Genomic DNA, 25,164 nt, shown 5'->3' with positions numbered 1-25,164 from the left:
TGGATGGCATCACCAACTTAATGGACATGAGTTTGAGCGAACTCTGGGAGTTGGTGATGGGCAGGGAGGCCTGGTGTGCTGTGATTCATGGGGTCGCAGAGTTGGACACGACTGAGTGACTGAACTGAACTGATCCTAAGACAGGTACAGGAAGATCTTAATAGATAAAAGCAAAAAATTAACACATTACCATGAAAATTTTTCTAACATTTTTTCTGTCCAAATTTTGTGGAAAGTCTAATTTCCCTTATTTTCTTAGCCACATATGTAATAATTATGAAAAAAAATGATTACTAAAGTGGAAAAAATACTAATAAATTCATAAGAATGATACTACCACAACAAAGCTGTGGAAGGGAAAATGTAAGACCACAACAAAAATATAATTAATATTATATTTATAAGCTTGACAAAAATACTATATGTATGTCTTTTTTGTCTACAGCCTTCATTCTGTTGGCATTTTTGTTTTTTTTGGCTGGGGCATTTTGAAGTAGGGAATATTTGATTAAAAGTTACAAAGCACACCTTGTTTATCAATGTCAGGTCAACTCGATTTAAAAAAAATTCTTCTGTAACCAAAATAGCTCAAATGAGTATGTTTTCAAATGTTAGAATAATAAATTATGTGTTACAATAGGACCTATTCATTCCACTAAGTATTTTCTTGCAATTTTTATGAAATATGCATATCTCATATAAATATACCAAAGATGAGACTGACTAGGTAAAACACATACTCACACCACGTAGTTGATTTTAACAGAATTGGCACAAATCAGTTGCCCATGGCAAAAAGAACTGTATTCCACTCAAATGTGTTTTTTATATATATGTGTATACACACACACACACTACACACGAGATTTGTAAGAAAACAAGGCCTGTCACAGAAGCTAGTCAACAACTACCTTAAATATTTCTTGAAATTCTTTTCACCGTTAGACTATCTAAAAGGCATTATTAAAAATGAAATTGAAAATAGTCTTCTTAAAACTGCAATATTTTCAAATGTAAGAAAGAATTTAAGCATGAACTAAATACTCGTGAAAATGAAATTTTCTTTAAATAACGTTTACAATTTTGATGACAGTAGAGAGCAATCTAGTATTAATTTTCTGGACAATGTATTTTCCCAGTTCACAGATGCATTTTTGTTTTAACTGATAGCTTACAATTATTAGAAGAATTGATTCCTTCTGAGACTCATCATATCATTGCCTGTAAAATCTGTATCTTTCTACTTGTGAAGAATGTACAGTAAAGAAAATACTTGTCACCACACTCGCTTAGCATTTAGAAGGAAAACACATCTGTACACTCGCATTCAGTTTGCAGGAGAACTCCAGGTAGGGTGTAGAAGCAAGACAAAGGGTGCTGCTGCTAAGTCGCGTCAGTCGTGTCCGACTCTGTGCGACCCCAGAGACGGCAGCCCACAGGCTTCCCTGTCCCTGGGATTCTCCAGGCAAGAACACCGGAGTGGGTTGCCATTTCCTTCTCCAATGCATGAAAGTGAAAAGAGAAAGTGAAGTCGCTCAGTCGTGTCCGACTCTTAGCGACCCCATGGACTGCAGCCCACCAGGCTCCTCCGCCCATGGGATTTTCCAGGCAAGAGTACTGGAGTGGGGTGCCATTGCCTTCTCCGGATAAAGGGTGAGGTTACCTATAAGTGTCTCAGGCTGACAAAAGAAGGCAAAAGGTGAGAGTACAGTAAGCACGATTTCCTTAGGTAAGATTTCAGTATGTGAATCATTCAAAGAAGAACATTTTAAAAAGTAGAATTTAAAGAAATGCTCTATGTGACAATATTTATTATTTCTATCACTGGTAGGTAGCTCAAATCAAGAAAAGGGTAAGACCTAGAAAGTTTTCTTTAAAAAAATTATTTATTTATAACTGGCAAAATTATCTGTTTCAGTTGTATGTTTTTCTTGTACTTTGATAATTGTACTGATATTTATGCTTCTGTTTTATGATCTCCTTCCAATGATAGAACCAGACCACTTGTAAACCACCTTCATCAGACCTGAGAGTTTGAAAGAAACAGGTGCTGAATCTTAGCTTTTCCCCTAAACAAGAAATGGGCTGTGATCGAAACTGTGGGCTCATCACTGGTGCTGCCATCGGTGCAGTCCTGGCTGTGTTTGGTGGTATTCTAGTGCCAGTTGGAGACATGCTTATTCAGAAGACAGTTAAAAAGGTACAAGTAGTATCTAGAACGTGTCATTGCTTTTAAGTATGTCCAAAGAATATGTTATATGCTTTTTTTGTATACATATATACCATTTTTATTGAAAGATTCTTAAACTCTATTGTGCTTTGAAATTTTCAAGTTTCACATACATGATTTCATATAATCTCATAATAACCATTTTCCCCCTATTTCTGTATTGTCCCTCTCCTTCCTTCTCCTCACTGGTAACCACTAGTTTGTTTTCTGTGTCTGTGAGTCTTCTCCCTTTTCTTTTTTTTTCCTGTTCCCCACCCCCCCCACCAGTTTGCTGTATTTTTTTACACTCCACATATAAGTGACATCATACAATATTTGTCTTTTTCTGTCTTATTTCACTTAGGTTAAGGCCCTCCAAGTCCATCTACATTGAACATGGTTAAATTGCTTTTTTTATAATTGAGAACTATTCCTTTGTGCATATATACCACATTTTCTTCATCCATTTATCTGTTGATGGAACTGAAGATGCTTCCATGTCTTGGCAGCTGAAAATAATGCAATTTTGAATATTAGGGTACATGTATGCTCTCAGATTAGCGGGTTTTTCATCTATGTATCCAGGAGTGTAATTTCTGAGTCACATGATAATTCTATTTTCAGTTTTGTAAGAAATCTCCACACTGTTTTCTACAGTGGCTGAACAAATTTACATTATCAGTGATAATGAATTAGGGTTACCTTTTCTCACCAACATTATGTTATTTGTGCTTTTATACTGATAGCCATTTTGACAGGTGTGAGGTGATATATCATTGTGGTTTTGATTTATATTTTCCTGACTATTAAGAGGAACTAAAAAGCCTCTTGATGAAAGTGAAAGTGGAGAGTGAAAAAGTTGGCTTAAAGCTCAACATTCAGAAAACGAAGATCATGGCATCCAGTCCCACCACTTCATGGGAAATAGATGGGGAAACAGTGGAAACAGTGTCAGACTTTATTTTTCTGGGCTCCAAAATCACTACAGATGGTGACTGCAGCCATGAAATTAAAAGATGCTTACTCCTTGGAAGGAAAGTTATGACCAACCTAGATAGCATATTCAAAAGCAGAGACATTACTTTGCCAACAAAGGTTCGTCTAGTCAAGGCTATGGTTTTTCCTGTGGTCATGTATGGATGTGAGAGTTGGACTATGAAGAAGGCTGAGCGCCGAAGAATAGATGCTTTTGAACTGTGGTGTTGGAGAAGACTCTTGACAGTCCCTTGGACTGCAAGGAGATCCAACCAGTCCATTCAGAAGGAGATCAGCCCTGGGATTTCTTTGGAAGGAATGATGCTAAAGCTGAAACTCCAGTACTTTGGCCACCTCATGCGAAGAGTTGACTCATTGGAAAAGACTCTGATGCTGGGAGGGATTAGGGGCAGGAGGAGAGGGGGACGACAGAGGATGAGATGGCTGGATGGCATCACTGACTCGATGGACGTGAGTCTGAGTGAACTCCGGGAGTTGGTGATGGACAGGGAGGCCTGGCGTGCTGCGATTCATGGGGTCTCAAAGAGTCAGACACGACTGAGTGACTGATCTGATCTGACTATTAATAAGGTTGAGCATGTTACATGATGTTGGCCATCTGTATTTCCTCTCCAAACAATAAATGCTGGAGAGAATGTGGAGAAAAGGGAACCCTCTAGCACTGCTGGTGAGAATGTAGATTGATTCAGCTACTATGGCAAACAGTACGGACATTTCTTTAAAAAACTAGGAATAAAACTACCACACGATCCAGCAATCCCACTACTGGGCATATGTCCTGAGAAAACCATAAATGAAATAGACACATGTACCCCAGTGTTCACTGAAGCACTATTTACAATAGCCAGGACATGGAAACAACCTAGATGCTTGTTGACAAGATGAATAGATAAAGAAGTGATACATATATACAATGAAATATTACTCAGCCATAAAAAGCAATAGATTTGAGTCAGTTCTAGTGAGGTGGATGAATCTAGAGCCTGCTACACAGAGTGAAGTAAGTCAGAAATAGAAAACCAAATATTGTATATTAATGCATATATATAGAATCTATAAAAATGGTACTGATCAACCTATTTGCAGGGCAGGAACAGAAACTCAGACATAGAGACTAGACTTATGGACACAGAGGTGGAAGGAGAATATGGGACAAACAGAGAAGAGCACTGAAATATATATATTACCATATGCAAAACAGATAGTTAATGTGAAGTTGTGGTATAATGCAGGGAGCTCCACCTGCTGCTCTGTGATAAATAGATGGGTAAAAGGTGGGAGGAAGGTTGAAGAGGGAGGAAACATATGTATACCTGTAGCTGATTCATGTTGATATATGGCAGAAACCAACCCAACACTGTAAAGCAGTTATTCTCCAATTAAAAATAAATTAAAAAAAAAAGACACAAGTACACCAACATTCAGTTCAGTCACTCAGTCGTGTTCGATTCTTTGCAACCCCATGAACCGCAGCATGCCATGCCTCCCTATCCATCACCAACTCCAGGAGTTTACCCAAACTCATGTCCATTGAGTCGTGATGCCATCCAACCATGTCATCCTTTGTTGTCCCCTTCTCCTCCTGCCCTCAATCTTTCCCAGAATCAGGCTCTTTTCAAATGAGTCAGCTCTTCACATGAGGTGGCCAAGATATTGCAACTTCAGCTTCAGCATCAATCCTTCCAATGAATATTCAGGACTGATTTCCTTTAGCATTGACTGGTTGGATCTCCTTACAGTCCAAGGGACTCTCAAGAGTCTTCTCCAACACCACAGTTCAAAAGCATCAATTCTTCAGCACTCAGCTTTCTCTATACTCCAACTCTCACATCCATACATGACTACTGGAAAAACCATAGCCTTGACTAGACGGACCTTTGTTGGCAAAGTAATGTCTCTGCTTTTGAATATGCTATCTAGGTTGGTCATAATCTTCCTTCCAAGGAGTAAGCATCTTTTAATTTCATGGCTGCAATCACCATCTGCAGTGATTTTGGAGCCCAGAAAAATAAAAAGTCAGCCACTGTTTCCACTGTTTCCCCATTTATTTGCCATGAAGTGATGGGACCAGATGCCATGATCTAAGTTTTCTGAATGTTGAGCTTTAAGTCAACTTTTTCACTCTCCTCTTTCACTTTCATCAAGAGGCTCTTTAGCTCTTCTTCACTTTCTGCCATAAGGGTGGTGTCATCTGCATATCTGAGGTTATTGATATTTCTCCCGGCAATCTTAATTCCAGCCTGTGCTTCTTCCAGCCCAGCACTTCTCATGATGTACTCTGCATATAAGTTAAATAAGCAGGGTGACAATATACAGCCTGACATACTCCTTTTCCTATTTGGAACCAGTTGGTTTTACCATGTCCAGTTCTAACTGTTGCTTCCTGACCTGCATACAAATTTCTCAAGAGGCAGATCAGGTACTCTGGTATTCCCATCTCTTTCAGAATATTCCACCATTTATTGTGAATCACACAGTCAAAGGCTTTGGCATAGTTAATAAGGCAGAAATAGATGTTTTTCTGGAACTCTCTTGCTTTTTTGATGATCCAGCAGATGTTGGCAATTTGATCTCTGATTCCTCTGCCTTTTCTAAAACCAGCTTGAACACCTGGAAGTTCATGGTTCACGTATTGCTGAAGCCTGGCTTGGAGAATTTTGAGCATTACCTTGCTACCATGTGAGATGAGTGCAATTGTGCAGTAGTTTTAACATTCTTTGGGATTGGAATGAAAACTGACCTTTTCCAGTCCTGTGGCCACTGCTGAGTTTTCCAAATTGGCTGGCATATTGAGTGCAGCACTTTCACAGCATCATCTTTCAGGATTTGAAATAGCTCAACTGGAATTCCATCACCTCCACTAGCTTTGTTTGTAGTGATGTTTCCTAAGACCCACTTGACTTCACATTCTAGGATGTCTGGCACCAATGTTCACTGCAGCACTATTTACAATAGCCAGGACATGGAAACAACCTAGATATCCATTGAGAGATTAATGGATAAAGAAATTAAGGTACACATATACTATGGAATATTATATAGCCATATAAAGAAGTGCAGAGAAGGCAATGGCACCCCACTCCAGTACTCTTGCTTGGAAAATCCCATGGATGGAGGAGCCTGGTAGGCTGCAGTCCATGGGGTCGCTAAGAGTCGGACATGACTGAGCGACTTCACTTTCACTTTTCACTTTCATGCATTGGAGAAGGAAATGGCAACCCACTCCAGTGTTCTTGCCTGGAGAATCCCAGGGATGGGGGAGCCTGGTGGGCTGCCGTCTATGGGGTCGCACAGAGTTGGACACGACTGAAGTGACTTAGCATAGCATAGCATTAGCATAAAGAAGTGAAAGTGGGTCATTTGCAGTGATGTGGATGAATCTAGAGTCTGTCATTCAGAGTGAAGTAAGTCAGAAAGAGAAAACTAATATGAACACACATACACACACATATATATATGGAATCTAGACAAATGGTACTGATGAATCTATTTTCACGGCAGGAATAAAGATGCAGATGTAGGGGAGACTTGTGGATATAGTGGAGGAAGAAGGCAGGACAAATTGAGAGAGTAGCATTTATATATATATATATGTATAAAGATATATATTTATACATATATATATATATATATATATATATATATATATATATATAAAATCATGTATGAAACAGATAGCTAGTGGGAAGCTGCTGTGTAACACAGGGAACTCAGTATGGTGCTCAGTGATGATCTAGAGGGGTGGGATGCGGGAGGCAGCGGGAGGGAGAGGACAGATGTATATAGCTGATTAACACTGTACAGCAGAAACTAATGCAACATTCTAAGGTGAGTGTCCTCCAATTTTAAAATATATCCCATGATAGATAATAATGGAAAAGACTATTTAAAAAGAATGTATATTTAGGTAAAACTGAATCACTATGCTCTATATGGAGAAGGAAATGGCAATCCACTTCGTATTCTTGCCTGGAGAATCCCATGGACAGAGGAACCTGGAGGGCTGTAGTCCATGATATTGCGGAGAATCAGACACAAATGAGTGACTAACACACACATGCTCTATATAGAAATTAAGAACATTATAAATCAATTATACTTCAGTAAAAATAAATAAAATTTTAAAAATATACTAAGTTCTTTTGCCTATTTTTAAAATGGATTGTTCTGTTTTTTCTTTTTTTATATTGAGTTGCATGAGATATCTATATATTTTTGACATTAACCTCTTACCCACGGTCTTATCATTTTTAAACAGTTTCTCCCCTTCAGTAAGCTGTCTTCACTTCAGCAATCTTTCCTTTGCTGTACCAAAGCTTTTAAGAAAACTGGGTCTCATTTTTTTAATATTCATTTTTATTCCTTTGCTTTTGGAGACAGAAAGAAAGGGGTTTATGTCACAGTGTCCTATCTACCTTTCCTTCTAAAAGTTTCATGGGTATACAGCTTTAAGTTTAGGTCTTTAATCCATTTTGAGCTTATTTTTGTATATGGTATGACGGAGTGTTCTAATTTCATTAATCTATAATGAGACTATTCAGCTTTCCCAGCACCAATTGGTGAAGAAACGGTCTTCTTTTCCTGGTGATCAGATGCTAAAGAAATTGCCCGCAAAACAAGCAACCCCGCATTGGTCCCTGGGTTAGGAAGATCCCCTGGAGAAAGGAATGGCTACCCACTCCAGTATTCTTGTCTGGGAAATCCCATGGACAGAGGATCTTAGAGGATTACAGTCCATGGGATCACAAAGAGTTGGACATGACTGAGTGACTAACACTTTCACTTTCATTGTAAGTTCTTGCCTCCTCTGTTGAAGACTGATTGATCATAGATGTGTGGATTTATTTCTGGGTTCTCTATTCTGCTCCTTTCATCTATATGTCTGTTTTTTGTGACAGTACAATACTATTTTCATTATTGCAGCTTTGTATAATTCTCTGAACTCAGGAAGCTTGATAATTCCAGCTCCATTTTTTTTTTCTCAATATTGTTTTGGCTATTTGGGAACTTCTTGTTTCTATACAGATTTTCAAATTATTTGTTGTACTACTCTGAAAAATGCCATTGCTACTTAGTAGGGATTACACTGAATCTCTAGTCTGCCTTGGGTAGTATGGTCATTTTAATAATGTTATTTCATCCAATCCAAGAACACAGTATCTTTGTATCTGCTTGTATATTCTTTATCTGTCTCTCAGCTTTCCAAGTATAGGTCTGTTATCTCCTGAGGTAGATTTATTTCTAGGTATTATATCTTTTTTGATGCAATGGTAAATAGGACTGTTTCCTTAATTTCCCTTTCTGATAGTTCACTGTTAAGTGTATAGAAATGCAACAGATTTCTGTATATTAATTTTCTATCCTGAATGTTTACTGAATTCACTGATGAACTCTAGTAGTTTTCTAGATGGCATGTTTAAGATTTTCTATGCATAATATATGTCATCTGTAAAAGTAACAGTTTTACTTCTTCCTTTCCAATTTCCTTTTCTTTCCTTTCTTCTCTGGTACAGCTAGGACTTCCAAAACTACATTGAACAGAAGTGGAAATAGTGTTCATCTTTGTCTTGTTCCTTATCTTAGAGGAAATACTTTCAGCTTCTCTTCATTGAGTATGATGTTAGCTATGATGGATCACGCCTTTATTATGTTGAGGAGGTTACCTCTATGCCTACCTCCTGGCAAATTTTTATCATAAATGGATGTCAAATTTTATCTAAAAAGTTTCCTGCAACTATTGAGATTATCATACAGTTGTCATTCTTCATTAGTTAATATGGTATATCACATTGGTTGATTTGAAGATAGTGAAAAATCCTTCCATCACCAGAATAAATGCCACCTGATTATATGGATGATCCTTTTAATGTATTGTTACATTCCATTACTATATTGTTAAGGGTGTTTACATTTATGTTCATCAGTGATATTGACTTTTGGTTCCCTTTTTTTTTCTTTTACTTGGTTTCTCTGGTTTTGGTATCAGGGTGATGCTGGCCTCATAGAATGAGTTCAGAAGTATTCCTTCCTCTGAAATTTTTGGGACTAGTCTCAGAAGGAGAGGTAGTTACCATGGCTGTAAGTGTTTAGCAGAGTTCAACTTCAAGGCCATCAGATCCTATACTTTTATTTGTTGGGAGTTTTTAATTTGCTGATTCAATTCATTACTGGTAATTGGTCTTTTCATATTTTTTATTTCTTCTTGGTTTAGTCTTGAGATACTGTATCTAGAATTTGTCTTTTCTTAGATTAGGCTGTCCATTTTATTGGCACAGTTGTTCACAGTAGCCTCTTATGATCTTTTGTACTTCTATGGTGTCAGTGATAACTTCCACTTTTACATTTCTAATTTTACTGATTTAGATCATTTCTGTTTTTTTCTTGATGAGTCTGGCTAAAGGATTATCAACTTTATCTTTTCAAAGAGTCAGCTTTTAGTTCCATTGATCTTCTGTATTTTTTAAGTTTCTATTTCTGATGTTTATGATTCCTTCCCTTCTACTTTTTGTTCTTCTTTCTTTAGTTTCTTTAGGTGTAAGTTTAGGTTGTTTGAGATTTTTTTCTTGTTTCCTGAGGTAAACTTGTAAACTTTCCTCTTAAAACTGCCTTTGCTGCAAACCACTGATTTTGGATCATGTTTTCATTTTCATTTGTCTCTAGGTAATTTTTTATTTCCTCTTTGAGTTCTTCAGTAATCCATTGGTTGTTTAGTATCATACTGTTTAGCTTCTCTGTGATTTTTTAAGAAAATTTCTGCAGTTTTTTTTTTTCTTCTTTCAGTTTATTTCAAGTCTCATCACATTGTTGGGAAAGGTGCTTAAAAGTATTTAAATTTTCTTACATTTATCAAGGTTTCTTTTGTAACCTAGTATGGAATTTCTCCTGGACAGTGTTCCACATGCAACTGAAATGAAAGTATATTCTGTTTTTGAGTGGAATGTTCATATATGTATATACATATATGTACGTCTAGTCAACACTATGGTTTTTCCTGTGGTCATGTATGGATGTGAGAGTTGGACTGTGAAGAAGGCTGAGCGCTGAAGAATTGATGCTTTTGAACTGTGGTGCTGGAAAAGACTCTTGAGAGTCCCTTGGACTGCAAGGAGATCCAACCAGTCCATTCTGAAGGAGATCAGCCCTGGGATTTCTTTGGAAGGAATGATGCTAAAGCTGAAACTCCAGTACTTTGGCCACCTCATGTGAAGAGTTGACTCGTTGGAAAAGACTCTGATGCTGGGAGGGATTGGGGGCAAGAGGAGAAGGGGATGACAGAGGATGAGATGGCTGGATGGCATCACTGACTTGATGGACGTGAGTCTGAGTGAACTCCGGGAGTTGGTGATGGACAGGGAGGCCTTGCCTGCTGAGATTCATGGGGTCACAAAGAGTAAGACACGACTAAGCGACTGATTTGATCTGATCTGATCTGATCTGATACACACATAATATATCAAGTAAGCCCATTTGGTCTAATGTATCATTTAAGGCCAATGTTTTCGGATTGATTTTCTATATGGATGATGTGTATGATGTAAGAGGGTCGTTAAAGTCCTCTATTATTGTTGTGTTATTGTTGATTTCTCCTTTTATGTCCATTTATATGTGCCTTATATGTTTGTGTGCTCCTATGAGGGATTGGGGGCAGGAGGAGAAGGGGACGACAGAGGATGAGATGGCTGGATGGCATCACAGACTTGATGGACGTGAGTCTGAGTGAACTCCGGGAGTTGGTGATGGACAGGGAGGCCTGGCATGCTGCGATTCATGGGGTCGCAAAGAGTCGGACACAACTGAGCGACTGAACTGAAACTGATGTTGGGCAAATATATATTTACAAATATTATATCTTCTTGGATTGATCCCTAGATCATTATGGAGTATCTTTCTCTGTGTCTTATAACAGTCTATATTTTTAAATCCATTTTGTCTGATGTAAGTATTGCTATTCTGGCTTTCTTTTGCATTTCATTTGCATGGAATACCCTTTTCCATCCCTCGTTTTAGTCTGTGTATCTTTAGATCTGAAGTGAATCTCATATCACAACATGTATATGGGTCTGTTTTAGTATCCATTTAGACATTCTATTTTTTGTTTGAAACATTAAGTCCATATATATTTAATGTAATTATTGATATCTAAGTTCTTGTTGCCATTTGTTAATATTATGGATATGTTTTTGTAGGACTTTATTTTTCTCTTTCTTCTTTTGCTCTCTTCTCTTATGATTTGATGCCTATCTTTACTGTTATGGGACTTCCCTGGTGGCTCAGATGGTAAAGCGTATGCCTACAGTGCAGAAGAACTGGGTTCGTTCCCTGGGTTGGGAAGATCCCCTGGAGAAGGGCATGACAACCCACTCCAGTATTCTTCCTGGAAAATCCCATGGATGGAGGAGCCTGGTGGGCTACAGTCCATGGGGTCACAAGGAGTCGGACACGACTGAGTGACTTCACTTTCTGACTTTCTGACTTTTTATTGTTATGATTTCCTCCTTTTTCTTTTTCATATGTATATGTGTTTTAGATCTTTGGTTTGTGATTACCATGTGGTAATTGTATAGTAGTCTATTTACATATGCACTATTGTCTTAGGTTGTTGATCTCATTTTCAAATGCATTTTCAAAATCCTGCATTTGTATTCTCCTCCTCTCACAATGACTTTTTGATATATTTTAGATCTACTTATTTTCTGTATCTCTTAACTGATTATTAATTGCTTTTAATTATGTCCACAGAATATACTGATATGTTTTTGAATAAGAAACAAGTAACTGTATTTTGTGACAGTACATTTAGAAAAGTAGCTGTACTCTGGTTAATACTGAAAAAAGTAAAATCACATTTCTTATATATAACTTAAGCATAATTATAGTTAATATTAACACATGAATATCTGGAAAAACTGGTAAAAACCTTGTACTTACCATACTGCTTTTTAAAATACGTGTAATATATGACTGTCTTATTTCCTTTTGATGAAGCTTTAAACTTGACTCCCAGAAAATACTTTCAGAAATGAAATGTAGGACATATCCCATCATATACTTAACAAAAAGGCTATAGTTTTAACTAAAAATACAGTGACTTGATATACAGACTTTGTACAACAACATTTTCTTTAGAGAAAACAGAGTCAGTTCTAACACAGAGTCTATAACTCATATTATGGAAAGTCTTCAGAGTAGAAAAGTCACAATAATCTTCCAGTGCATCATATTTTATATTAAGATTACTTTTCCAATATATAATTGATGATAAATATTTCAACAGTGGTAATCTATTCTTTTATTATTCAAGATAGTATAGACATAGATTCTCATTAGATGACAAGAAAGGTGTACTATCAATTTTCTAGTTCTAAGTTAGCCGCTCAGTCATGTCTGACTCTTTGCAACCCCATGGACTATAAAGTCCATGGAATTCTCCAGGCCAGAATACTACAGTGGGTTGCCTTTTCCTCCTTCAGGGGATCTTCTCAACCCAGGGATCAAACCCAGGTCCTCCACACTGCAGGCAGATTCTTTACCTGCTGAGTCACCAGGGAAGCCCTCTGATTTCTTTAGTGTTTATTTAATATTTTCCCTCTAAATTCACAATGCTAATCCTGAGGAAATAGGAGTTTTCAGACATTAGAAATTTGCTTTTGCATAGAGACTAAGACAGAATAAAATAAATATTTACTTCAAGAAATATCTTTCAATTGGGGAAAAAGTGTATTAGTTAAAAAAAAAAAAGGAGACCTGTGAAATTTTACCATTGAATTCTAAAGTATATAATATGGAAACATAAATGTAATTTATTTGCTTAATATAAATTTATTTTAATTGGAGGCTATATAAATGTAATTTAGAAAGAGAACTTTCTCAGAGCAATAAATAACTTCAGTAAAAATGTGAGACTTGAGTTTAATTTTGAAGTATAAAACTTTGAACATCCAAAGAGGGCTGCAAATAAAGGGGTCAAAGAACAGGCTAATATAATGGATAAAGTAGTGCAAATGTAACTAAACGTTGTGAGAAGGGAAGGACAAGTGTAGAAAATGTGCCAAAAATATAGGCTTAAGAAGAGAGAAGATTAAAAAGAGAACAATGAGGGTAAGATTTAGGATGCTTTGAATATCAGAATAGGTGAAACTGAAACCCCAATATTTTGGCAACCTGACGCAAAGAATCGACTCACTGGAAAACTCCCTGATGCTGAGAAAGATTGAAGGCAGGAGAAGGGGATGACAGAGGATGAGATGATTGGAAGGCATCACTGATGCGACGGACATGAGTGTGGGTAGGCTCCTGGAGTTGGTGATGGACAGGGAAGCCTGGTGTCCTGCAGTCCATGGGTTTGCAAAAAGTTGGACATGACTGAGAGACTGAACTGAACTGAGTATCAGAATATTTAATTAATGATGGGACAGACAATAGTAGTTGGTGTTTATTTTCCATTATATATTGGATATAAAAATCTGCATTTAGAGATTGATATCAAGGGACAGGGGAGCCCGGTGGGCTGCCGTCTATGGGGTCGCACAGAGTCGGACACGACTGAAGCAACTTAGCAGCAGGCATAGTTGCCTCAAGAGAACACACTGGCCATAGCAAACACACTTTACCAACAATACAAGAGATGACGCTACACACAGACATCTCAAAATGGTCAATACCAAAATTAGAACGATTATATTCTTTGCAGCCAAAAAGAGAGAAGCTCTATGTAGTCAGCAAAAACAAGACCTGGATCTGACTATGGCTCAGATAATTAGCTCCTTATTGCAAAATTCAGGCTTAAATGGGAGAAACTAGGGAAAACCACTAGGCCATTCATGTATGACCTAAATCACATGCCTTATGATTACACAGTGGAGTGTGACAAATAGATTCAAGAGATTAGATTTGGTAGACAAGAGTGTCTGAGGAACTATGGATGGAGGCCCATAACATTATACCAGAGGTGATTACCAAAACCATCCCCAAGAAAAAGAAATGTAACAAGGCAAATGATTGCAAGAGGAAGCCTTAAAATAGCTGAGAAAAAAAGAGAAGCAAAAGGCAAAGGGGAAAGAGAAAGATATATCCGTCTGAATGCAGAGCTACAGAGAACAGAAAGGAGAACAGGAAAGCCATCCTAAAGTGAACAATGCAAAGTAGAGGAAAACAATAGAACTAGAAAGACTAGAGATCTCTTCAAGAAAATCAGAGATACCAAGGGAACATTTCATGCAAAAATGGGCACAATAAAGGACAGAAATGGCTAGGACTCAACAGAAGTAGACGAGATTAAGAACAGGTGGCAAGAATACACAGAACTATACAAAAAATACCTTATGACCCAGATAACCACAGAAGTGTGATCACTCATCTAAAACCAGACATCTTAGAGTGTGAAGTCAAGTGGACCTTAAGGAACTATTACTACAAACAAAACTAATGGAGGTGACAGAATTCTAGCTAAGCTATTTCAAATGCTAAAAGATGATGCTGTTAATGTGCTGCACTTAATATGCCAGCAAATTTGGAAAACTCAACAGTGGCCACAGGATTGGGAAAGGTCAGTTTTCATTCCAATCCCAAAGAAGGGCAATGCCAAAAAACTTCAAACTACCATACAATTATGCTCCTTTCACATGCTAGCAAGATAACGCTCAAAATCCCTCAAGCCAAGCCTCAACACTACATGAACTAAGAACTTCCTAATGTACAAGCTGAGTTTAGAATAAGAACTTCCTAATGTACAAGCTGAGTTTAGAAAAGGCAGAGGAACCAGAGATCAAATTGCCAGCATCCATTGAATCACAGAAAAAGCAAGAGAATTTCAGAAAAAAAACCTTCTACCTCTGCCTTCTCTGACTATGTTAAACCTTTTGACTGTGGTTTACAACAAACTGGAAATTTTTTCAAGAGATGGAAATACCAGACCACCTTACCTTCCTCCTGAGAAACTCATACACAGGTCAAGAAGCAATAGTTAGAACAGGACATGAAACAACAGACTGGTTCAAAATTGGGAAAGGAGTACGACAAGGCTGTATATCATCACCCTGCTCATTTAACTTCTATGCAGTGTATATCCTGCAAAATGCTGGGCTGGATGAATCAGAAGTTGGACTCAAGATTGCCGGGAGAAATATCAACAACCTGAGACAAGCAGATGATACCACTCTAATGGCAGAAAGCAAAGAGGAACTAATGGCAGAAAGGCAGAAGGAGAAGGGAGTGACACAGGATGAGATGGTTGGATAACATTAACAACTCAACGGACATGAGTTTAAGAAAATTCTAGGAGACCTTGGAGGATAGGGAAGCCTGGCATGCTGCAGTCCATGGGGTAGCAAAGAGTTGAACAACAACAAAAGAGCTTCATTAAATAACCCTAAATTACTTTGCATTTAGTATATTTTGTTTTTCAGTCGCTAAGTCATGTTCAACTCTTTGTGACTTCATGGACTGCAGCATGCCACGTCGCTCACAGACATGCTATTTCTACTACTAACAGCTTCATCCAGAGAACAGAATGGCTACTCACTCCAGTATTCTTGCATGGAGAATTCCATTGACAGCGGAGACTGGTGGGCTACTGGCCATGGGGTCACAAAGAGTCGGACATGACTGAAGAGATTTAGCAAGCAAGCAATATGCATAAATATTCATCTAGTCTTCACAAATACCTATGAGAACATATGATTATTTTTCCCATTTTACAGTCACAAGAGCTTAAACTGACTTGCACTCTCACCTAGCCAAAAAGAGGATGAGCCAATTTCCAAACGTAGGCAATCTGGAGAGACTAGATACTTTCCATAGTCTCGAACTGTATAATTCTGAAATATAAAGTGTTGGAAATTGAGGAGACTAAAAACAAGAAAACCAACAAAAGTTAGGTAGGACATGATCACTTTCAAGGAGAATTTAAGATTCCCTTTTATAAAGATCTTTGCACAGTGTGTACATAACAAAATGCACTCTGTCTAGAGTGGTGGATATTTTAGAACTAATGGTTGATGAGATGCAATAGGATAAAGGGACTAAAAGGGGAGAGAGAGAGAAGAGTAAAAATAGCAGACTGCAAGATGGCCAATTGTGTTACTGATAGAAATGTATACCTTAGGAGAAAAAAGTTCCAAGGTTTAATAAGCGATTTGAATTAGGCACTCCAGTATTCTTGCCTGGAGAATCCCATGGACAAAGGAGCCTGGCAGACTACAGTCCATGGGGTCGCAGAGAGTCAGATACAACTGGGTGACAAGCACAGGACAAATACTTCCAAAGGTCAGAGCTCAGAGAGATTTAATCTTTACAATAGAGATTACAGATTAAACAGTAAATTTGCTTTATAGAGAATCTGAATGCAGAGACAAAAGAACAGGCAAATTGGTCAACAGTAGGTATTGCACCTGTGAATTCTGTATAATCCCAGAGCACAAAGTGCCTTACCCCTGCCTTAGGAGCACTTAGATTAATTCTGTTATTTTAAAAATACATACAGTTTAGAACTTGTCAACTTTTATTTACTTTTATTGAAGCCACTGCAGATTACTTGCTTCATTTAAGAAATACCAAATTGAAAGTTATTACCTGTATACAACAGCCATTTTTAAAAAAGAATTAAAGTGCTTAATTCTAAAAGATCAGAAAATAATCTCATGTTGTTATCTAATTTTTAAAGTACAGAGTTGAGATTCTATGTTATCTTTTGATTCTAAAAGATGGTACCCTTGAGGAGTTAATTCTTACATAGGTTGATAATGAGTCTGGGGCCCTCAAGGAGGAGAAAGGGGTCCAGAGCTCTCAAGGAGGAGAAAAAGACAGACTTTTTTCTATATTTCTTTTTCTTAGTCACATAAGACTTTATTTTCTTTAAGCCCAGAGACAATGATTATACAACAAAACAACTCATCTTGCTCAAGGGTATATTTTTCCTTAAGCTCTGTACAAATGATTATATAACAACAATGTATCTTGCTCAAGGATGTGTTTCTCCTTCTTAACAAGAACTAATCCTGTTATCTTATGTAGGAGTGGGTCTGGTTCAGTTCAGTTCAGGAGCGTAGTCCTGTGGACTCTTTGCAACCGATGGACTGCAGCAAGCCAGGCTTCCCTGTACCTTCCCTGTCCACTCCTGGAGCTTGTTCAAGCTCATGTCCATCAAGTTGATGATGCCATCCAACCATCTCATCCTGTGTCTTCCCCTTCTCCTCCTGCCTTTAATCTTTCCCATTAGGGTCTTTTCCAATGAGTCAGTTCTTTGCATCAGGTGGCCAAAGTACTGGAGCTTCACCTTCAGCATTAGTCCTTCCAGTGAATATTCAGGACAGATTTCCTTTAGGATTGACTGATTTGATCTTGCTCTCCAAGGGACTCTCAAGAGTCTTCTCCAACACCACAGTTCAAAAGCATCAATTCTTCTGTGCTCAGCTTTCTTTACAGTCCAATTCTCACATCCATATTTATTACTGGAAAAATCATAGCTTTGATTATATGGACTTTTGTCAGCAAATTAATGTCTCTGCTTTTTAATATGCTGTCTAGGTTGATCATAGCTTTTTTTCCAAGGAACAAGCATCTTTTAATTTCATGGCTGCAGTCACCATCTGCAGTGATTTTGGAGTCCAAAAAAATAAAGTCTGTCACTGTTTCCATTGTTTCCCCATCTATTTACCATGAAGTGATGGGACTGGATGCCGTGATCATTGTTTTTTGGGTGTTGAGGTTTTTTTTTTTTTAAGTTCAGTCTTTTTTTTTTTTTTTTAACTTACAATATTGTATTGGTTTTAGTTTTAAGCCAGCATTTTTGCTCTCCTCTTTCACTTTAATCAAGAAGTTCTTTAGTTCCTCCTCACTTTCTGCCATAAGGGTGGTATCATCTGTGTATCTGATGTTATTGATATTTCTCCCAGCAATCTTGATTCCAGCTTGTGCTTCATCCAGCTCAGCATTTCTCATAATGTACTCTGTATACAAGTTAAATAAGCACGGTGTCAATATACAACCTTGACATATTCCTTTTCCAATTTGGAACCAGTCTGTTGTTCCATGACCAGTTCTAACTGTTGCTTCTTGACCTGCATACAGATTTCTCAGGAGGCAGGTAAGGTGGTCTGGTATTCCAATCCCTTGAAGAATTTTCCACACTGATGTGATCCACACAGTCAAAGGCCTTTGTGTAGTCAATAAAGCAGAAGTAGATGTTTTTCTGGAACTCTCTTGATTTTTAAATGATCCAGAGGATGTTGGCAATTTGATCTCTGGTTCTTCTGCCTTTTCCAAATCCAGCTTGAATATCTGGAAACTCACAGTTCACGTACTGTTGAAGCCTGGCTTGGAGAATTTTGAGCATTACTTTGCTAGTGTGTGAGATGAGTGAAATTGTGTGGTAGTCTTTGGCATTACCTTTCTTTGGGACTGGAATGAAAATTGATCTTGTCCAGTGCTGTGGCCACTGTTGAGTTTTCCAAAATTGCTGGCATACTGAATGCAGTACTTTAACAGCATCATCTTTTATGCTTTGAAACAATTCAATTGAATTCCATCACCTCCACTACCTTTGTTCATAGTAATGCTTCCTAAGGCCCACTTGACTTCGCATTCCAGGATGTCTGGCTATAGGTGACTGATCACAACATCATGGTTATCTGGATCATGAAAATATTTGTTGTATAGTTCATCTATGTATTCTTGCCACCTCTTCTTAATATCTTCTGCTTCTGTTAGGTTCGTACTTTTCTGTCCTTTATCAGGCCCATCTTTGCATGAAATGTTCTCTTGGTATCTCTAATTTTCTTGAAGAGATCTCTAGTCTTTCCAATTCTATTGTTTTCCTCTATTTCTTTGCATTGATCAATGAGGAAAGGTTTCTTATCTCTCCTTGCTATTATTTGGAACTCTGCATTTAAGTGGGTATGTCTTTTCACCTTTGCCTTTAGCTTCTCCTCTTTTCTCAGCTATTTGTAAGGCCTCCTCAGACAACTGTTTTGCTTTTTTGCATTTCTTTTTCTTGGAGATGGTCTTGATCACTGCCTCCTGTACAATGGCACGAACCTCTGTCCATAGTTCTTCAGGTACTCTATCAGATCGTATCCCTTGAATCTATTTGTTACTTCCACTGTATAATTGTAATGGATTTGATTTAGGTCATTCGTGAATGGCCTAGTGGTTTTGCTACTTTCTTCAATTTAAGTCTGAATTTGGCAATAAGGAGTTCATGATCTGAGCCACAGTCAGCTCCCAATCTTGTTTTTGCTGATTGTATAGAGCTTCTCCATCTCCGTTGCAAAGAATATAATCAATCTGATTTTGGTATGACCATCTGGTGATGTCCATGTGTAGTCTTCTCTTGTGTCGTTCCAAGAGGGTGTTTGCTATGACCAGTGTGTTCTCTTGGGAAAACTCTATTAGTCTTTGCCCTGCTTCATGTTGTATTCCAAGGCCAAACTTGCCTGTTAGTCCAGTTATCTCTTGACTTCCTACTTTTGCATTCTAGTCCCCTCTGATGAAAAGGACATCTTCTTTGGGGTCTGGTAAGACCTTTCTCGGAGAAGGCAATGGCACCCCACTCCAGTACTATTGTTAGTCCTATTATCTTAAGATGGATATGGTGGGAGTGGGTCTGGTAAGATCATTCTATTGTTAGTAACCAACTGAAAAAGTATATAAGGCCTTGACAAGACTAGCAAGAGGGGCAGTCTCCGGCCCCCTTCTGATGTCTATGTCAGAAGCTTCCTCTGTCCTTTTTCATTGTAATAAACTTCTGCCACACAAAATTCTGAGTGTCTGAAGCCTGGTCCCTTGTTCCTAAGCTAAATCTTCTTCAGAAATCACAAATCCAACATCGTTCACCATAAGAAATCACCCTGACATGAGCATTTGAAATAGCCTAAAATAATCAATACATTTTATTTCATATATATGTATTTATTTACTCTTTATTTCCAATGTAAATTTTTAGGGACTTCATGCTTTTTATGCATTGTATCTGAAAATTTATTTACCAGTATTTTAGACTATGTTTCCTATTATGTTTGTGTAGGTCCAGCAGGTTTATGCAATTTTGCTAGATAAAGTCAAGGACATGAGCTGCCATGAGTGTGGAAAGTAAAAACCACCAAAAGACTTAAGAAAGAGGACAAAGTTTTATCAATATTTTCAAAGAATAATTCATCACCTTGATTTTGTTAATGTCACTTGATTAATATTTAGTGAATACTGTATAAAATAGGCAATTTAAAATAAATTTGATACTGTTGAACACCAAGAAGGGAATTAAATACTTCTCTTTTTCAGCAATGCACAGTCACACATGTACATAATGCCCACACATATGAGAAACATTTTTGAACATGTAAAAACTGCTTGTAACTAGTCCTAACAAAACAAATTTTAGTAGTGAGCAGAGATAATGAAAATTGTTTTCTGTATGATTCTACTTTTCAAGGAAGCTTTGATTTCACTGGATGGCGAGTCAATATTAAAATGACAGCAGACAGCAAAAGAGACACTGATGTATAGAACAATCTTATGGACTCTGTGGGAGAAGGAGAGGGTGGGAAGATTTGGGAGAATGGCATTGAAACATATAAAATATCATGTATGAAACGAGATGCCAGTCCAGGTTCGATGCACAATACTGGATGCTTGGGGCTAGAGCACTGGGACGACCCAGAGGGATGGTATGGGGAGGGAGGAGGGAGGAGGGTTCAGGATGGGGAACACATGTATACCTGTGGCAGATTCATTTTGATATTTGGCAAAACTAATACAATTATGTAAAGTTTAAAAATAAAATAAAATAAAATGACAGCAGAAAAAAGCAGCAGATTAAATAGCAGAAAAAGAAGTTTCACAGGGGCTTTCCTGGTGGTCCAGTAGTTAAGAATCTGCCTGCCAGTGCAGAGGACAGGTGTTCAGTACCTTGTCTGGAAAGACCTACATGCCCTGGGGCAACTAAATCCATGAGCCACGACTAAGCCTGAGAGCCCTTGAGCCCTCTGCAACAAGAAATGCCACCACAATGAGTAGCCCATACACTGCAACTAGAGAAAGCCCACATGCAGCAACATAGACTCAGTGCAGCCAAAAATAATTTTTTTAAGAAAAGAAAGAAATGTCATAGGATTTTATATGAGTTATTGCCACATGAGTGGTTTATACAGTAATGCTAAGAACAAAGTAGTTAGAGCAATCTGGGAAGTAAATGAGATGAGAGTGCTCCCTCTAAAGGTGGATAGGATTTCTATAATAATAGCAGCCAAGGTTTATTGAATGTTTGCTATATGCTAAGACTATACTAAGTGCTAACATTTATTAATTCTTATAACAACATATGAGGATAAATATTTAATTTCACCATATTGCACTGATTTTGACTTTTGAAAATGCTAGTTGTATTAGTTCAACCTAATATTAATATTATATTATTATTATATTATTTATATTAATTCATAATTATTATTAATTTATTATATTAATATTATTACAGCCATTTTACAGATAAGGAAACTGAGGTACAAAGAAATTAAGTAACCTGCCTAAGTTAAATGCTTAGAATGTGACCAAATCAGGGATCAAACTCATAGCATCTATTTCTTTATTAACCACTTTAATCAAGGCTCGAGTAATAAAGTCAATGTACTTGGTCAGGCTGAGAGTAGGCTAAGGATATCTACTCATGGATTAAAATCTGCTATATATGATTCTATCCCTCATTACTGTGTAATATCCTTAAAAAAAGGGACTATACATATTTTATATAAGTATTCTATATACTTAATGCATAGGAAGATATCAAAGACATTTTAACAGTTAAACTAAAGTTGCCTATCATGTGGATGAGTACCATTTTCCCATAAAAGCAATAATCAAGTGACCATGTGACTAGATAGAAGATACTATTCTCTCAAAAATCAGCTTTCAATCTAATGGAGCAAAAAGAAGTTTCAAGGTAAATGGCTTTCAACTTAGCTGGAGACCATGCCATGTAAGAGTCATCTGGCTGGAATCTATCCATTACTAGGGTTTTGTTGGTGCTGTTCAGTGGCTCAGTCATGTCCAACTCTTTGAAACACCATGGACTGCAGCACACCAAGCTTCCCTGTCCTTCAGTAGCTCCTGGAGTTTGATCAAACTCATGACTATTGAGTTGGTGATACCATCCAACCATCTTATCCTCTGTTGTCCCCTTCTCCTGTGTTCAATCTTTCCCAGTATCAGAGTCTTTGCCAATGAGCTGGCTCTTCAAATCAGGTTGGCCAAAGTACTGGAAGTTCAGCTTCAGCATCAGTCCTTCCAGTGAATATTCAGGATTGATTTTCTTAAGGACTGACAGGTTTGATCTCCTTACCAGGCTGGGATAATATCAATACTTAAATTAAGGGAAAGATACTGATGTACATATTGGCCAAGGGAGAGGATCTTATATTACTTTTGCTGTACATATAATTACCACCTTTGTACTTTAAATTTAATGAAACATTTGCAAAATAGACCAGATAATCCAGGTCTATCAATTACTCTCCAATTAACAATTTAAAAAATAAAATAAAAACAAAATCTCTTAAATTCACAAAAGATGTACAAACTTTTGCTGATTTAAAATTAAAGGAACTTATGATAAAATCAGTCTTAGTACTCAAGTAAGCCAATACAATTTTATAGTACATGTGGTAGTGTTAGGATCAGAAGGCATTCCTATTCTGACTGCTTCAAAATTTTTTCTTTTGCTCTCTGAAGAAACTGTGGTGGTTTAGAAATTACATAAGACTGGACTAAAATACCTGATTCCATTATCCACCAATAAATTGTCATACAAAACTGAAGAAGACATCTGTTTCTCTAGGACTCACTTCTACCTCTAAAAAACATGGATGGGGTTAGATAACCCTAACTCTCACAGCTGATAATTCAATGCATTCATTTCAACTCTTTGTGTTTCAACTTTCTCATTAAAGAAAAATTAAGTATCTCCAGATGAACAAATAAGACAAGATGATTCATGGAGTTTAGAATAAAAGCATGATACACTTACAATGTGTTTTGATATGAAAAGCACAAACATGATAGTGAGGGATTTTTCTGTCCTGCCAAGTACATTCTATCACAGTGCCTTTTCAGTTCCATGAATATATACTGAGTTCCATAAATATATACTGGTTTCCTCTCATTAAGAACTGAAATAAATATATGTCTTGAGAGCTACATGATAAATACTAAATTTATTAGTCATTAAGATTCTATACAGTCAGCAAAAACAAGACCAGGAGCTGACTGTGGCTCAGACCATGAACTCCTTATTGCCAAATTCAGACTGAAATTGAAGAACGTAGGGAAAACCACTAGACCATTCAGGTATGACCTAAATCAAATCCCTTATGATTATACAGTGGAAGTGAGAAATAGATTTAAGGGCCTAGATCTGATAGATAGAGTACCTGATGAACTATGGAATGAGGTTCGTGACATTGTACAGGAGACGGATCAAGACCATTCCCATAGAAAAGAAATGCAAAAAAGCAAAATGGCTGTCTGGGGAGGCCTTACAAATAGCTGTGAAAAGAAGAGAAGTTAAAAGCAAAGGAGAAAAGGAAAGATATAAGCATCTGAATGCAGAGTTCCAAAGAATAGCAAGAAGAGATAAGAAAGCCTTCTTCAGTGATCAATGCAAAGAAATAGAGGAAAACAACAGAATGGGAAACACTAGAGATCTCTTCAAGAAAATCAGAATACCAAAGGAACATTTCATGCAAAGATGAGCTCGATAAAGGACAGAAATGGTATGGACCTAACAGAAGCAGAAGATATTAAGAAGAGATGGCAAGAATACACAGAAGAACTGTACAAAAAAGATCTTCACGATCCAGATAATCACAATGGTGTGATCACTGACCTAGAGCCAGACATCCTGGAATGTGAAGTCAAGTGGGCCTTAGAAAGCATCACTACGAACAAAGCTAGTGGAGGTGACAGAATTCCAGTTGAACTATTCCAAATCCTGAAAGATGATGCTGTGAAAGTGCTGCACTCAATATGCCAGCCAATTTGGAAAACTTAGCAGTGGCCACAGGACTGGAAAAGGTCAGTTTTCATTCCAATCCCAAAGAAAGGCAGTGCCAAAGAATGCTCAAACTACCGCACAATTGCACTCATCTCACACGCTAGTAAAGTAATGCTCAAAATTCTCCAAGCCAGGCTTCAGCAATATGTGAACCGTGAACTTCCTGATGTTCAAACTGGTCTTAGAAAAGGCAGAGGAACCAGAGATCAAATTGCCAACATCCGCTGGATCATGGAAAAAGCAAGAGAGTTCCAGAAAAACATCTATTTCTGCTTTATTGACTACGCCAAAGCCTTTGACTGTGTGGATTACAATAAACTGTGGAAAATTCTTCTAGAGATGGGAATACCAGACCACCTGATCTACCTCTTGAGAAATTTGTATGCAGGTCAGGAAGCAACAGTTAGAACTGGGCATGGAACAACAGACTGGTTCCAAATAGGAAAAGGAGTTCATCAAGGCTGTATATTGGCACCCTGTTTATTTAACTTATATGCAGAGTACATCATGAGAAAAGCTGGACTGGAAGAAACACAAACTGGAATCAAGATTGCCGGGAGAAATATCAATCACCTCAGATATGCAGATGACACCACCCTTATGGCAGAAAGTGAAGAGGAACTAAAAATCCTCCGAATGAAAGTGAAAGTGGAGAGTGAAAAAGTTGGCTTAAAGCTCAACATTCAAAAAACTAAGATCATGGCATCCGGTCCCATCACTTCATGGGAAATAGATGGGGAAACAGTGGAAACAGTGTCAGACTTTATCTTTTTGGGCTCCAAAATCACTACAGATGGTGACTGCAGCCATGAAATTAAAAGACACTTACTCCTTGGAAGGAAAGTTATGACCAACCTTGATAGCATATTTAAAAGCAGAGAACTTTGCCAACAAAGGTTCGTCTAGTCAAGGCTATGGT

General features: G+C 37.6%; 1 pseudogene; it reads left to right on the top strand.

Moving 5' to 3' along the window:
- The first annotated feature begins 2,080 nt into the window (after positions 1-2,080).
- The window catches only part of LOC782615 (platelet glycoprotein 4-like), a 57,483-nt pseudogene continuing 34,399 nt past the window's right edge, over positions 2,081-25,164 (top strand).

Source organism: Bos taurus, chromosome 4 (assembly GCF_002263795.3).
Source record: "Bos taurus isolate L1 Dominette 01449 registration number 42190680 breed Hereford chromosome 4, ARS-UCD2.0, whole genome shotgun sequence".
In the NCBI taxonomy this organism is placed as follows: domain Eukaryota; kingdom Metazoa; phylum Chordata; class Mammalia; order Artiodactyla; family Bovidae; genus Bos; species Bos taurus.
The sequence above is the reverse complement of the archived record's forward strand: the minus strand, read 5'-3'. Positions and strand labels throughout refer to the sequence as shown.